The sequence below is a fragment of the Equus asinus genome, chromosome 30 (genome assembly GCF_041296235.1).
Source record: "Equus asinus isolate D_3611 breed Donkey chromosome 30, EquAss-T2T_v2, whole genome shotgun sequence".
In the NCBI taxonomy this organism is placed as follows: domain Eukaryota; kingdom Metazoa; phylum Chordata; class Mammalia; order Perissodactyla; family Equidae; genus Equus; species Equus asinus.
Window position 1 is genome coordinate 551,250 of NC_091819.1, and position 13,822 is coordinate 565,071.

The 13,822-nt window shown below is 49.7% G+C and overlaps 1 protein-coding gene across 2 annotated transcripts in view; it reads left to right on the plus strand.

Annotated features, from left to right (window-relative positions):
- Positions 1 to 11,098: 11,098 nt before the first annotated feature.
- SYT2 (synaptotagmin 2) overlaps positions 11,099 to 13,822 on the plus strand; it is a 103,121-nt gene continuing 100,397 nt past the window's right edge. The window contains exon 1 of one of the 2 annotated variants that reach the window (XM_044762838.2): positions 11,099 to 11,240. The gene's annotated coding sequence lies outside the window, so the exon portion shown is untranslated. The remainder of the gene's footprint in view (positions 11,241 to 13,822) is intronic. The other variant, XM_014855531.3, reaches the window with a different exon arrangement.

The following is a 13,822-nucleotide window of genomic DNA, read 5'->3' on the forward strand; positions in this document are numbered from 1 at the left end:
CAGGCAGTTTGACAGTTAATCAAAAAGTCAGTAAAAGGATGAAAAAGATACATTTAACCTAAATTTTATGTATATTCAATAAACTCTAAAATTCAGAAAAATTACAGTTTGAAGGCAAGGGCCTTTATTCAAAATAATCATAATGCATTATCTATGATTTTCAGCTTGGACTTTCTTTAAAATGGATAAAGAATTTAGACATTGTGAAAGAATCTGACTTTAGAATTCTAGATATTTACTCATTTTCTCCAATCTTTCATAAGAGTTTCACCCATACCTATTTTTTTTTAAGATTTTAAAATTTTTCCTTTTTCTCCCCAAAGCCCCCCAGTACATAGTTGTATTTTTTTATTGTTATTTTAGTTATGGGTCCTTTGAGTAGTGGCATGTGGGACGCTGCCTCAGCATGGCTTGATGAGTGGTGCCATGTCTGTGCCCAAGATCTGAACCGGCGAAACCCTGGGCTGCCGAAGTGGAGTGCATGAACTTAACCACTCGGCCACAGGACCAGCCCCACCTATACCTAATTTAACAACAAGTTTTATAAGCAACTCAATCTGGTTTTTATAAAAGCAACTCTTCACACTTATTTCATTGGCTTATGTAATAATTAAAACATAATTACTGTAACATTGACTAGTATACAATTAGGAACAAATGCTACTCAACAGGTGAGAACAAAAGAGCAGAGTACAGAGTGCTCAGCAAGCCAAGACCATCAGTACACTTTATAGAGTGAATGTAGAGTTTAGGTTAATTTAGATTTGGCTAAGAGAGTGCTGTGTTTGAAGTCACTTGGCCCAGCTCTTGTAAGACCTTACAAGCTCCTAGGTGATTGCTGCTATTAAGGATGCTCTGTAGCCTCGAGGGCCGTCCTGACGACTAACTAGTTATGGCACACTTGGAATTTTGTTCTTTTAATGCTGAGTGACTACCTGTTAATGGTCACAGTTCCTTAGCATGACCCTTCGATGTGTAGGTAGTACATGTCCCTATTTCACAGGTGTGAAAACTAAAGAGATAAGAGAGGTGGACTTTGGAATCAGATGAGACTGATCTGGGCTTTTACATTAAGGAAGAGCCAATCTGTGCTCTGCTGGTTCCTTGGCTGGGGCTCTATGGGTCTCCAAGAGTTGAGCATATTGGCTCTGGGATTGGTGAACCTGCTTCAGCCCTCTGTCCCTGCTCCCACTTTCTTCTTGTTCCCAGAGAACGGGAATAGAGTGGGCAAATGTGACCTAGGGTCACAGTCACCAAGGAGTCACTTGTTTTTTTTGTAGCCCTGGTTGTGGGGTGCTTATTACTTTCTAGAGATGTCTTGAAATGTAGCAGCCATCTTTAGCCTTGAAATGGCCACTCCTAAGTGGCAAAATGCCTCAATAAGTTTCCTTTTCCCTACTGATACTGAGAACTCAAGGTTAGTGCTGGGCTTACCAGATATTTCACAAGAGGAGGCAAGATCCTTGTTACTGACCTCAACCTTGTCATGCCTTGGAGGATCATCCAGCAGAGGTCATGGTGGGCATGGGTGCCCAGCCTGTTTTCGTGCTCTTTATTACTGTCCCACCGCCCTCCCCCTCCCCCAAAAGTTCTTCAGAGAGCAAGAGTGAACTATTGAGTGGGCTTACTGAATCAAGGGGAAGCGGTATCCAGAAAGCAACACAGAGGAGAGTTTGAGGAAGGAATCAGGCAGTGTGCATGGATAGGAAAGCTCTCAGCTCAACAGTCTTAATTTCCCACTGATTGTGTTTCCTGAGCCAATACTGAGGGCAGCTCTGGTGGTCACTCCAGGGTTGGCCACCAGCACCATTCTTTTTCCCTAAGTGCCATGGGTCTTCCTCCCATGTTGGTCTAGGTTTGACCCTATTTAGGTTGGCCAGGAGGGAAACAAATTAAGAGTTTAGGCAATCTTCAATATCGTTAGGAGTTATAAGGCTCCAGCCCTTTCCTGCACAGCGCCTTCCTCAACTTTGGTTTTTGGATAGGTCTAAGGGGAAATGGGAAGGGGAGAGATTGGGGGCAAAGGCCCTCATGATGCAGGGATTACATTTGAAGGGATGACCACAGGGAAGGGCTGGCCCTGATCAGAGGACTGAGGTGTGTGGACTGGAAACCTCACTGTTAGTTCCTTTCCCTCCAGCCACCTTCACTGGAGGAGGGCGGGGGGGGGGGGGGGGGGGGCGGGGCGCATGTTACCAAGGGCTTTCTATGACTCCACAACGGCTGGGTCCTCAGAAGCAGAGGAGCTGATCGTTATCTTTGCAGGATGGCTTACAGACTGAGCACTGAGGAAGCAGTGGAGTCGGGTTGTGGGGGGACTTGAACTGGGTTACGGATAGAACTTGTGGAATGGTTGTAGCCAGTTGCCGAGCCACACCTCAAACCCGTATCCTGTTAATAACACAGGCCACGCTTTTACCACTGTACTGTGACCTCTGCAGCATCACTGAGTTCTTTTTAAAATCCTCCTCTGGCCCTAACTGCCAGATGTTCTTAGGGCTTTACTGTATTATTGAATTCGAACACTAGCACAAAGTAATATTTCCCTGTGGGTGTAGGTAGGTGGCTGGAATTTTTATTCAAAATTGTGCCCTTAATTGTTAGCTTTGGAATTTGAAATAAGGAGCATGCTTGTGTTTCTCCTGCTCCACATCTGCCCAATCCTTTGAGGGTGGGACAGCTATGCCCAAGGCTACTTTTTTGCTTCTAATTTTAATCTCCTAGTACTTTGAAACCATGGGGTGGGTAAGATGGGATGCTGGAGGAAAGGAGTGGGTGTTTTCCAGGCCCTTCAGGACAAGCTAGCAGGGGCCTCTTCTAGTAAGCAACAGAAGAGGGCAGCAGAGGACCAGGTTTGGACTACTTTCCTGTCTGGTTCCCAGGGTGGGCCGGCCCACACGAGGGGAGGCAGTGGTAGGCTTAGACACCCATCACTCCCTGTTTCTTTGCCTCTACAACTTGCCTTCAGACACCAAACTTCTCCAGTGTCAAACCCTCCCCAAGTTCAGTTCATAATCTAACTTGCTGTTTAGGAGGAGAGTGAGTTGTAGACTTAAGATTGAAGGTTAGGCTTTGGGTCCTCATTCTACTTGAGGCAGAGCAAATTCCTAAACTGCTGGTAATCCGAGTTATGTGCCCAGCATATTGAGCGCCTCCTATATTCTCAGTCCTGCGCTAGATTTTATAGGTTCAGGGATGTGTACAACATGGACACTACGCAAGGAGCTTGGAGTTTAGTGTTGAAGGGATCTGTGTAAACCAGTCTCCAGTTTCTTGCTTTGGTGGGCATGCACAGTTGTGATGGAGCAGAGAAGAGCAAGCCTTCAGAAAGGTGAAAATCTGAGTTGACACTCGAACTGTGTCACTACCAAACAGGCCATGTGACCTTCCTGATGACGAGGACCTGGCACATTTAAAATAAGACCCATTTACAAGATCCCCAGGGACACTTAGCTCCCTTCCCCCACCCCCTCGATTTCATTTGCAGCTACCTAAAGCAATACCTAAGGTGAGTCAGACATTGGCTGCAAATTGTTCCGGTGAAGGTGTTCTTCTGAGTCAGGACAGGCTTGCCTCAGAGTGGGACCCTTGGGATACAAACTCTGCTTGTGTGAGTGGAGGTGAACCAGGAAATGGTCCCATGTGTGTGCTCAGCACCTTCAAGGACTCTCGGTGTAACCAGAACTAGATGGACTGGATGTCTAGGGCAAGCTGAGGAAGAAGCCATTTCGGGCAAAGAAATGGCATGTGTGGCGATGAAAATAATGAAAGCGACACACCCCTCAGTATGTGCCAGGCACTCTTCTGAATGCTTTGCACGTATTAACTCATTTAATCTTCACACATTCCAGTGAGGTCGGTATTGTCATACCCATTTTACAGGTGAGAAACGAATTCAGAGAGGTCAGGACTGAAGGCCATCCAGCTGGTACATACAGGAGCCATAATGCAAACCCAGACAGTCTGGCTCCAGAGTCTGGACTCATAAAAACAGAAGATAGAATGCCTCTCAGTGCCCTGGAGCCTAACCTTTGGGATATGTGGCTCCCTAAAGCAATAACCCATTTCCTCAAAACTCCACTAGAGCTTCAGATGCCCACAAAGGTGGTGTGTTTTCTCCTGCCTTATTTTTATTTTATTTTGTGTGTGTGTGAGGCAGATTGGCCCTGAGTTAACATCTGTTGCCAGTCTTCCTCTTTTTGCTTGAGGAAGATTGTCGCTGAGCTAACATCTGTGCCAATCTTCCTCTATTTTATGTGGCATGCCGCCACAGTATGGCTTGATGAGCAGTGCTAGGTCTGCACCTGGGATCTGAACCTGAAAACCTCAGGCCGCACGGACTTAACCACTACGCCACCGGGCAGGCCCCTAGGAGCCTTATTTTTAGATAACTGAGTGAACATTCTTTTTTTCCTAAACTGATTTGGGTAGTTCGGTCAAGATGGAAATGTTATTTCAGCTGCCTCATTAAGGCCCCGGTATCTGCTGCCTCCAGGTGTAGACACAGGTGCCTGTGTGCAGGGACCCTGTCCTCAGGAGCTTCCTGAGGGTGGGTGGCAGCTCTACCTTGGTACTCAGCTCTCACCCCACATTTCCACCCACTACTAGCAAAGTCACTTCACTTGATACTGAGGCCAGGCATATTCATTGTGTTCCTAGCAACAACAGCAAATCAGGGTAAGAAAACCAAGAACTTTAGTGATGGAAATTGCATGAGCAAAAGTGTAGAAAACCTCACTAACTGGGAGACAGAGACAACAGCATCAGGCAGGCCTGGCCCCAGGTGGTAGCAGAATCTTATTTGGGCAGAAGCTCCTAGTCAAAGTTGCACAACCCAGATAGAAGACCTAGCAGGCCTGTGTCACTTGTGGGGCTTGCTGCACACACACACAGCTGTCTTCTGTCCAGAAAGGAAGCGTACATAATGCAATATCCTAGGGGGGCCAGCATCTGGCTCAGGGTGTTCGGTCCTCCTCCCCCTGGCTAGACCGTAGCCTGAGCATGAGGAGGCTGGCAGCTGTACCATGGCTTCTAGATCCCCTGGGTTTCCTTGGGAAAGTCATTCAGCCTCTCTGGGGCAAAAAGAGAACCGTCATTGAACCTGCTGGCCTCCTAGAGCCAGAAACAATAATTACTGTGATACCCAACACTTACTGAGTACTTACCAGGTGTCAGGCACTGTGCTAGGTACTGAGATTACCTCAGTTGATCCTCACCATATTCCTATGATACAAAGTACTAGTGGCCTGAGTACTCATGGTCTGGGAGAGGTGAGCTGAGATTTGAACCCAGGCAGTCAGATTCCAGAACCCAAACTGGTGAGCACTACACATACTGCCTCCTTTCAGAAGCCAGCAGGGAAAGGGAGCTTTCAGGACCTTGGACTCCACTCCCTATGTAAGTGGTTTGTCTAAAACATAAAATTGATGAAGTTCTCCTGCTTAGACACCCTCAGTGGTTTCCACTGCCCCCTGAAGAAAATCCAAACAGCCTGGTCCACAGAACCCATCATGATCCTGCCTTTGCCTTGGATTGTCGCCTCTCCCCAAAACCACCCCACACTGAGCTATTTCCATTTCTCTAAGAATAACAATGGTAGCTACTTTTTAAGGCCCTGCTCAGTGCTTAGAAACATTATTTAATCTTCACAACAATGCCTCAGGGTAGGTTTATCTTTTTTTTTTTTTTTGAGGAAGATTAACCCTGAGCTAACTGCTGCCAATCCTCCTTTTTTTGCTGAGGAAGACTGGCCCTGAGCTAACATCCATGCCCGTCTTCCTCTATTTCATATGTGGGACACCTCCCACAGCATGGTGTGCCAAGTAGTGCCATGTCCATACCCGGGATCCAAACCGGCGAGCCCCAGGCCACCAAAGCGGAATGTGCGCACTTAACCGCTGCGCCACCAGGCCAGCCCAAGGTAGGTTTATCTTAACAGATAAAGAAATGGAGTCTTTAGAGAGAGGTTAATGAACGTGCCTAAAGTCACCCAACTTTCTGACTCCAAACCTCAAGCTCTTCAGAGTGCACTATCTACTTAACCTACTACTGCCGGCTGCCCGGTGCCTGTCTCTGGAGGCAGTGAAAGGTTACTTCATCAGGGAAGCCTGCCATTATTTCCTGCCCTCCCTGTGGCTGAGTTAGCTGCTCTCTCAGGTTCCCGTGGCACCTTCCACTCTTCTGTTGGTGCACAGAAGAGGTCTCGCTTCCTGCATGGTGCTGCTTGTTGCCATGTCTGTCTTCCCTAACCAGGCTATGAACTCCTTGACATTGCCTCTCCCTGGCAGGGCTCCTGGCAGACAATATCCTTGGTGGTGGTAAAATCTTTTTGACTGGATAGATGATGGGTACGTGAATGAGTCTAAAGTTTAAGAGCGTTTGTTCCAGATTTGCATCTAAGGCCCAGAGAAGAGCGGCAGATGGCCCTGGGGCACCCAAATGAAGAGTATATCAATCCCAGAACTTCCCCAGATGTCCCCAGCTCTGGCTTCTGGCGCTCACCTCCCACAGCTGGGGCACATCCCAAGGGCAGTTCTGTGAGATGACCTCAATTTATGGAGGGGTTTTTTTTAATTTTTTAAATTTTTTTATTGAGTTATTGATAGGTTACAATGTTGTGAATTTCAATTGTACATTAATGTTTGTCAGTCATGTTGTAGGTGCACCACTTCACCCTTTGTGCCCACCCCCCACCCCACCTTTCCCCTGGTATCCACTAAACTGTTCTTGGTCCATAGTTTTAAATTCCTCATATGAGTGGAGTCATACACAGATTATCTTTCTCTTGCTGGCTTATTTCACTTAACATAATTCTCTCAAGGTCCATCCATGTTATTGCAAATGGAATGATTTTGTTCTGTTTTGCAGCTGAGTAGTATTCCATTGTATATATGTACCACATCTTCTTTATCCATTCGTCTGTTGATGGGCACTTAGGTTGCTTGCACGTCTTGGCTATTGTAAACAGTGCTGCAATAAACATTGGGGTGCACAGGACTTTTGGGATTGCTGACTTCAGGCTCTTTGGATAAATACCCAGTAGTGGGATGGCTGGATCGTATGGTAGTTCTATTTTTAGTTTTTTGAGGAATCTCCATACTGTTTTCCATAGTGGCTGCACCAGTTTGCATTCCCACCAGCAGTGTATGAGGGTTCCTTTTTCTCCGCAACCTCTCCAACATTTGTTGCTATTAGTTTTAGATATTTTTGTCATTCTAACGGGTGTAAGGTGATATCTTAGTGTAGTTTTGATTTGCATTTCCCTGATGATCAGCGATGATGAGCATCTTTTCATGTGCTTATTGGCCATCAGTATATCTTCTTTGGAGAAATGTCTGTTCATGTCTCCAGCCCATTTTTTGATTGGGTTGTTTGATGTTTTGTGATTGAGTTGTGAGAGTTCTTTATATATTAAGGAATTTATGGAGGGTTTTAATGGACATGGGGATATTAACGGGCCGGGGTTAATTATTCAGAAAGTGTTTCAACTGACTTGCTTTTCATCCACTTGATGTTGGGTAGCTTCAAAGCCCACGAAGACATCCCACTCATGTTTGATTTCTAATTCTGAGCCAGTCATTCTTCGTGTTCCAGAAGGCAAGCACCTCCTGCTCACTTTTTGATTCACCAAAAGAGCATAAAGGGGAGTGGCTGGGGAAGGGGGCAGTTTTGACACTGGGCAGAATAATCCAGAAGAACCTCTCCTCCACTAGAGGAGTGAGAACGAAGGCTCAGAATAACTTATCTGGGACATAAAACTGTATGACTGGTGCTTGGTGGAGGAAGGAAAAGGAGTCTGCTCTGGTGTTTAAAAGTATTGTTCCCTTTGAATCTGAGAAGGAAAAAAATCGTTTGTACTTTCAGACAAGTTAGGAGGTAGATGAATGTGAAAAGACAAAGTCCCTATGATATTCACTAGTTCCTGGGATCTGATAAAATTCTGAGATTATTTGCGACTCACTGAATTTCTTCTATATACCAGATATCCTGAAAACTTTAAAATGCTCCCCTGTGAGTGTAAAACTATAGATAAGTAGTCCTCCTCCACCCTCCCCATTCTGTTGTATTTAAGAGTTTTATTTGAGCTCCTTTATTTATTTTTATTGTTTTGTTCATGCACAGAGAATAATCACCTTCCTAGAGAGGTTGGCCTTCACTGGCTGTTTGGAGGCCAGGGTTTTCATTTTTAATTAAAACCTAAGATACTATGTGGATTGTACGATATTTAACTTTATCCATGTTTCGCGGGTTTTTTTTTTTTTTTTTTGCCCTATCTCAGGAGTTAATGTCTTCTGTCTTAAAAGCATTTTTATGCAAGATCTAAAAGTTAAGTGGACTTCAGTATGCAATACATTAAGTAAAATTTAAAATATGTTTAAGCTTGGTATGTCTAAAAAACCAGATTAGAAAAAGAAAACCAAGACCTGCAGTGACAGGAATTGCATGTAAGTTTGTAAAACCATTTTACTCAATAACAACCAGTAAAGCAGGTGTGCTTCAATGGAGAGTTTAATCATTGTTTGCTTAATTGTCAGGAACACAAGCTGCGCCAGAAGAGTAATATGGATGCGTGTGGGCTGGGAGCTTGGGAGCTCCAGCTTTAGGAAGGAGAGTGTGTGAAGGAAAGCAGGAAACAGGAGCTGTCCAGGGCCTGCGGTGCTGAGGCTAGCTCTGCCTCTGGCTCCTTCCTATTTGCTCTAATGACAACAGCAGAGCTATGAAAAGCATTGTGAGGGCAAAGACCTCACCAGAACAGAGGGGAAAACAATCCAAGTGTTAGGAAATGCAAGTGCTAGACCTGTGAGAGAGGATAGCCCAAAATGGGATTATTTAAGCAGAAGATCAGTGGCCAGCAGGAGGGCGTGGGGACTTTCAGTCCCCAGGGAGAGCTGTGGTGGGGTGAGATGCTGCAGTGCTCTGAGTTCTTCACTCTCCTTCCTAGGAAAAACCCACAAATGGAAACCCCAGGAAGCACTGTTCAGTAGAGAGTGGTGAAACATTGTAATCAAGGAGGTTGCAGACTCCCTGGAGAACTCTCAGACAGGCAGCCCTCCCCGACCTTCATGGGTTCAAAGTGATCTTTTATGGAGGCAGAGGGATTACCTTGTTGGCCTCTAGATGGGCATGTAATTCAGTGATGATGGTCTAGGACCACCAAGGGTTCGTCTTTTTAAAAGGACTAACGGTTGAAAAGCGAAGTATCTAATAATTGGCTGGGTGTGGAGGGATGGATGTCTTTTCCATTCTTTCCTTTTCTAGCTCCTGAAGCCTCGGGGAACAAGCGTGAGGGATGCTGAGCTCCTGATTAGGTTTATAACCCAGATATTACTGGTCCTGATGAATTAAGAGAACATTAAGGCCATAGCAAGAGACACCACCATTTTTCACATAACCAAACTGATTGCAGCATTGACTCAAAATAGTCTGGGAAGGCATGCTGGCTTCCTCTGCCCTTAGATTCCCAGGCTTGCTTAGGAGACCTGGGGCGGCAGACTGATATAAGGTTTTGATTGGAATGGTGGGCAGTGAGTCAGGTCAGGTAGGTTGGGTTATATGCAAGGAGGCTGCAGTCATTTCTCTGGCTGAATCTGTCCTGCAGATTCATTTTCAGTATGGGGAGTAGGAAGGAACAAACTGAGTAAAGCCAGCCCCTTTGGTCAGCAACAAGTCCTGGGATGTGTCGGCTGAGGGTGGGACTGACCATCCTCTGAATGTGTAGGGTGGCATGATGATTGTCATCAATCTGGCTTCATCCCTTACAGATTCAGACTTGACTCCCCACCTCCTCCCATGCCCCTTGCAGCCTGCTCTGCAGGTGAGCAAGGATGACCTCCGGGCCTCAGGGGCTGCGGGCACAGCTTCAGTCTCATTTAGGACTCCCTAGAGGTCTTCCATCACCTTTCCCATGACAGCCAGAGATGGTAGCCACTGCCTCATTGCTCTGTGCAAGCCTGATGGAATGGTCTCCATGTTCTACCTGGTATTACTAGCAAAGTGATCTGAAAAATCACCCTCCACTGCTGCTTCTCTCCCTCCAACCCTAAAATCCCACTTTCTTTTTGCATCTCCTCATTTTGCATTCATTTCATTTCTCACTCCTTTACTCAGCAAATATGTATTGAGCACTGATGTCAGGGCAGGTCCTGATGGCAGCCTCTGCAGCATCCATGGGAGAGAGGCAGTGCTGCAGTCCTGTTATAAAAGTTGACACCCTAAGAGTTAAAGTTTGTATTCAGATTGTGCTGTCTGGAATTCCTGATGCTGTGTTCCCTACTTCTACTGCCCTGGAAGCTTCTGGGTAGATTAGGAAGGGTTCCACTTCGTACTTGCAACTTTTCTCTTTCTGCCTCAGTGCTACCACTCACTGTCTGTCTGTGGCTCCTTGGCCAAAGTACCATTGGGGGCTGTCTTCTCATTGCAAACTGCCCATAATACCCACCCCAAAGGGATGGGTAAGTAATAAGAAACTAGCATGTATGGAAAACCCTGTCATTTAGGAAGTGGTATTTTCCTGCTTCCTCTCGGCATGCCCCCCCCCCCATTTTAGGCCCCAGGCATCTTTAACTTCTCCCAAGGATCCTCCTCTTCCTCACCAACCCTTTGGACTCAGAAGCCCCCACCCTCCAAGTGACAACTATAAGTAGAGGTGGCGCTACTTGGGAAGAGAGGGGCTCATAGATCCCCAATGACTATGGGGGACTCCTGAGGCCAATAATGTGGCCTTGAACTGTGGTGGGTTCTAGAGGTTGAGGAGAGGGAGCTGGCTCAAGAGCGACATGACTGTCCTGGTCCTGGTCTGAGGAACAGCAGCCTGACCTTGAGCGGGAGGCGCCCCTCTGCTGCTCCTGTCCCTGCTCTCCCATGCCTCCGGTCTCCTCCCTGCTGCAGCAGCACCTGCAGCAGCAGCACCTGCAGCAGCAGCAGCAGCGGCCCTTATCAGGCCCCCTCCTCCCTGTCCCTTCCCTCTCCTACCCCTTTCCCTTCCCGTTCCCTCCTCCACCCCTTCCCCATCCCCTCCCTCCTCCCTCCTCCCCGCCCCTGCCTCCTCCCTCTTCCCTCCTCCCTCCTCCCTCCTCCACCGCGCAGACCGCCCAGCTCAGCAAGTCCTGCGGCAAAGGCACTTCGGCGCCCAGTTGTTGCCCGGGCGCAGCGCCGACTCGGCCAGGGGACGGACGCCCCTGCTCAACCGCAGCCTGTCGCCCTCACCTCCGGCCGGGCCTCTCCTGCCTGGTGGCGCCCGGGTAAGTCTGCAGCCCCTCCGTGGGGGCGCCGACCTCCCCCTAAAGTTTCTCCTCAGCTGCTGAGCCAGAGACGCATGAGGGTCTGGCTCCAGGAGGGAGCGGCCGGGAAGTTATGGGCCAGGGGGCCGAGCGCTCACACCATCCTTTGGGGGGAGTTTGGACGCGTGCGGATGGAAGGCTCGTTTTAGGGGTGAGGAGCTGGCGTCTCTGTGGGTCTGGGACGGGAGGGGGAGCGGATTCCCTTGCTGGCCTCGCGGCTACGAGCTGCAGAGTTAGGGGTCCCTGCGCCCCGCCCCTAGACGCCCCCACGCGCGCCCTGGCGTCTTCAAACGAGGGTCTTCCACATGCGCGTGGAGCTTCTGGGACCCCGGCCCCGCCGTAGTGGGAGGGGAGGGGAAGGACCACGAGCTCCAGCAGGCAGAGACCCTGGCCCGGAGAGGGGTGGGGAGACAGACAACAGGGACCATCTGGAAGTGAGGGTCAAGAGAAGCTGGAATCAGACTCCAGCGGGGTGGAGGTGCCTCTCGCCTCCAAATCTCATGACTCAGCAGCACCCAGGACGTCCCGTTCCTGCTTCAGCTCTCTCTCCGGAGCGGGCTCCACAATCTCACCCTGCTTCTCGCTCCTTCACTTGCCTTTCCTTTGTGAGGTCCCCTCCCCTGCCCCATCCCTCACAGTCTCAGGGCACAGGGTCTTTATTTCTTAACTGAACAAATAGATGACTTATCCTTCTCCCATCCCATTAATCCTGGTCCCTCCTCCTCTCCTTCCTCGTCTTCATTCCCACATTCCACAGGTGCCTCCAGGACACCCCCAGCCCCAGGGTGTGTGTGGGGGCCACCAAAGCCCCATTGCCCTCTTTGCAGCATCCTCCCCTCATTCGCTGTTCAGGAGGAGAAGTAAGTGCTCCCCGCTGCTTCCTCCCCAGGCAGCAGGAAGAAGGGACTGCAAGCTCAGAGGAAGGGGCCCAGAGGGCACTGCAGGTGGGAAAGGGGCAGAGGCAGATAGGGTGGGGAGACCCAGATTGGAATGGGTGGGTGTGAGGAAGAAGACATCTTTGCGATCTGGGGGTACCGGTCTGGGCTTTGGTCTGACTTGGAGAGCGGAAGGTGCCCTTCTCTCCTCCTGCTGCTGCCTGAGGGGGGTCTCCCATGTGTCCTAACCTGATCCAGCTAGCTCTTTGTAACCTGGGCACCTCATCAGAGGGTGTGACCAGGAGGGGCAGGGCAGCCTTAGTTCTTTCAGTCCTCTCTCTGCTTAAATCTAAGTCCAGCCTTCAGGCTACTGGAAACATCTCTGTGACCACCAGAGGAGCCTCAAAGAAGAGCTATGCCTGGTGCCCCTAAGGCCGGGCCAGAGGGGCAGATAGGAGGGGCAGGGCGGCTCTGATGCAGTGAGACGTGCCTGGTGCCCTGGCGAGCAGTGGCCTGGCAGGCACTGCCAGCTGCAGCCTGTGTCAGGGCCCCAGGGCTGAGTCAGCGCCAGGGGTCCATGCCAGGTACACTGCGGCCCAGCTCAGGGAGCCCAGCCCCAAGCCTGCTTTCCTCTCCATGCCCCTGGAGAGTGACCAATGCCGGCTGAACCCTCGTCCCTGGGCTTCTCCCCTCTGTGTGGCCTGCTTCTGCCCTGCCTGCTCTCTGACAGATCCCCGGCCTCATCTTCTAGGATGCCCCAGGGGGGCTCGGCTTTTTCTGGGGACCTCTTCGGCTTGGTCCTCGCCCCCTCCCCTCCATGCCTCATCCCAGGAGTAGCTGACTGGCTTACTGGAAAGCTGAAGGAGGGGAGGCAGAGATAAGAGTTCCACTTCTAGCCCCACATAGACCTAGCCCACCGTCCCCAGGGGGAGAGACCAGGACACTCTCCTGTGAGTCAGTTCTGTTCCGCAGTCCCAGAGGTTTTTCCAGGCAACTTTTTTTGGGGAGGAGGGGGAATTATGAAAACACAATTCTCACTTTTTCTCCTCTGCAGACTGATACCCACAGAACAGCACCAGGGGAAGAGGAAGGTGTTGGTGTTGTAAACATTGCCCTTTCCCCACAGAAGATCTTGTAGCTTGCTTCCTCTCATGACTGGCATTGGCTTTATCCCTGGGCAAAGCATGTGCCTAGCTGAGGGCCTGGCAGGGGCAGGGAGACACTGGAGCTGGGTCTGGCCCTCCTGACCTCCCACTGCACCCTCAGGCAGCTTCCAGGCAGATGCCACAGGGACTGGCCCTGGCACTGCAGAGACCTGTATGTGGGGGGGGGGGGGGGGCCAGAGGGGGGTGGTTGGAGATGGCTGGAAAACATCTTTCCTGGCCTCCCTAAGCCCATACTCCCTAGCCCCAGGCAAGCTTGACTTCGAGTGGCCCCTTCTGCCTCTACCTGGGCTGTGTCCACTCTCAGTGGCTCTCCCCTCTCTTCCGCACTGAGCCTGTGCTACCCTCTCAGAGAGTAGAGAGAGGGGCAGCAGGTGGGCTGGGGGCTGGGTGTGGGAAGGACAGTGAGGATGGAGGGGAGGGGGTTGGGGCTCAGTGAGCTGGGAGGATGGCTCATCCTCATGGATGGTTGAGGGCAGTGGATGAGTAGAAATGCTGTTTCATT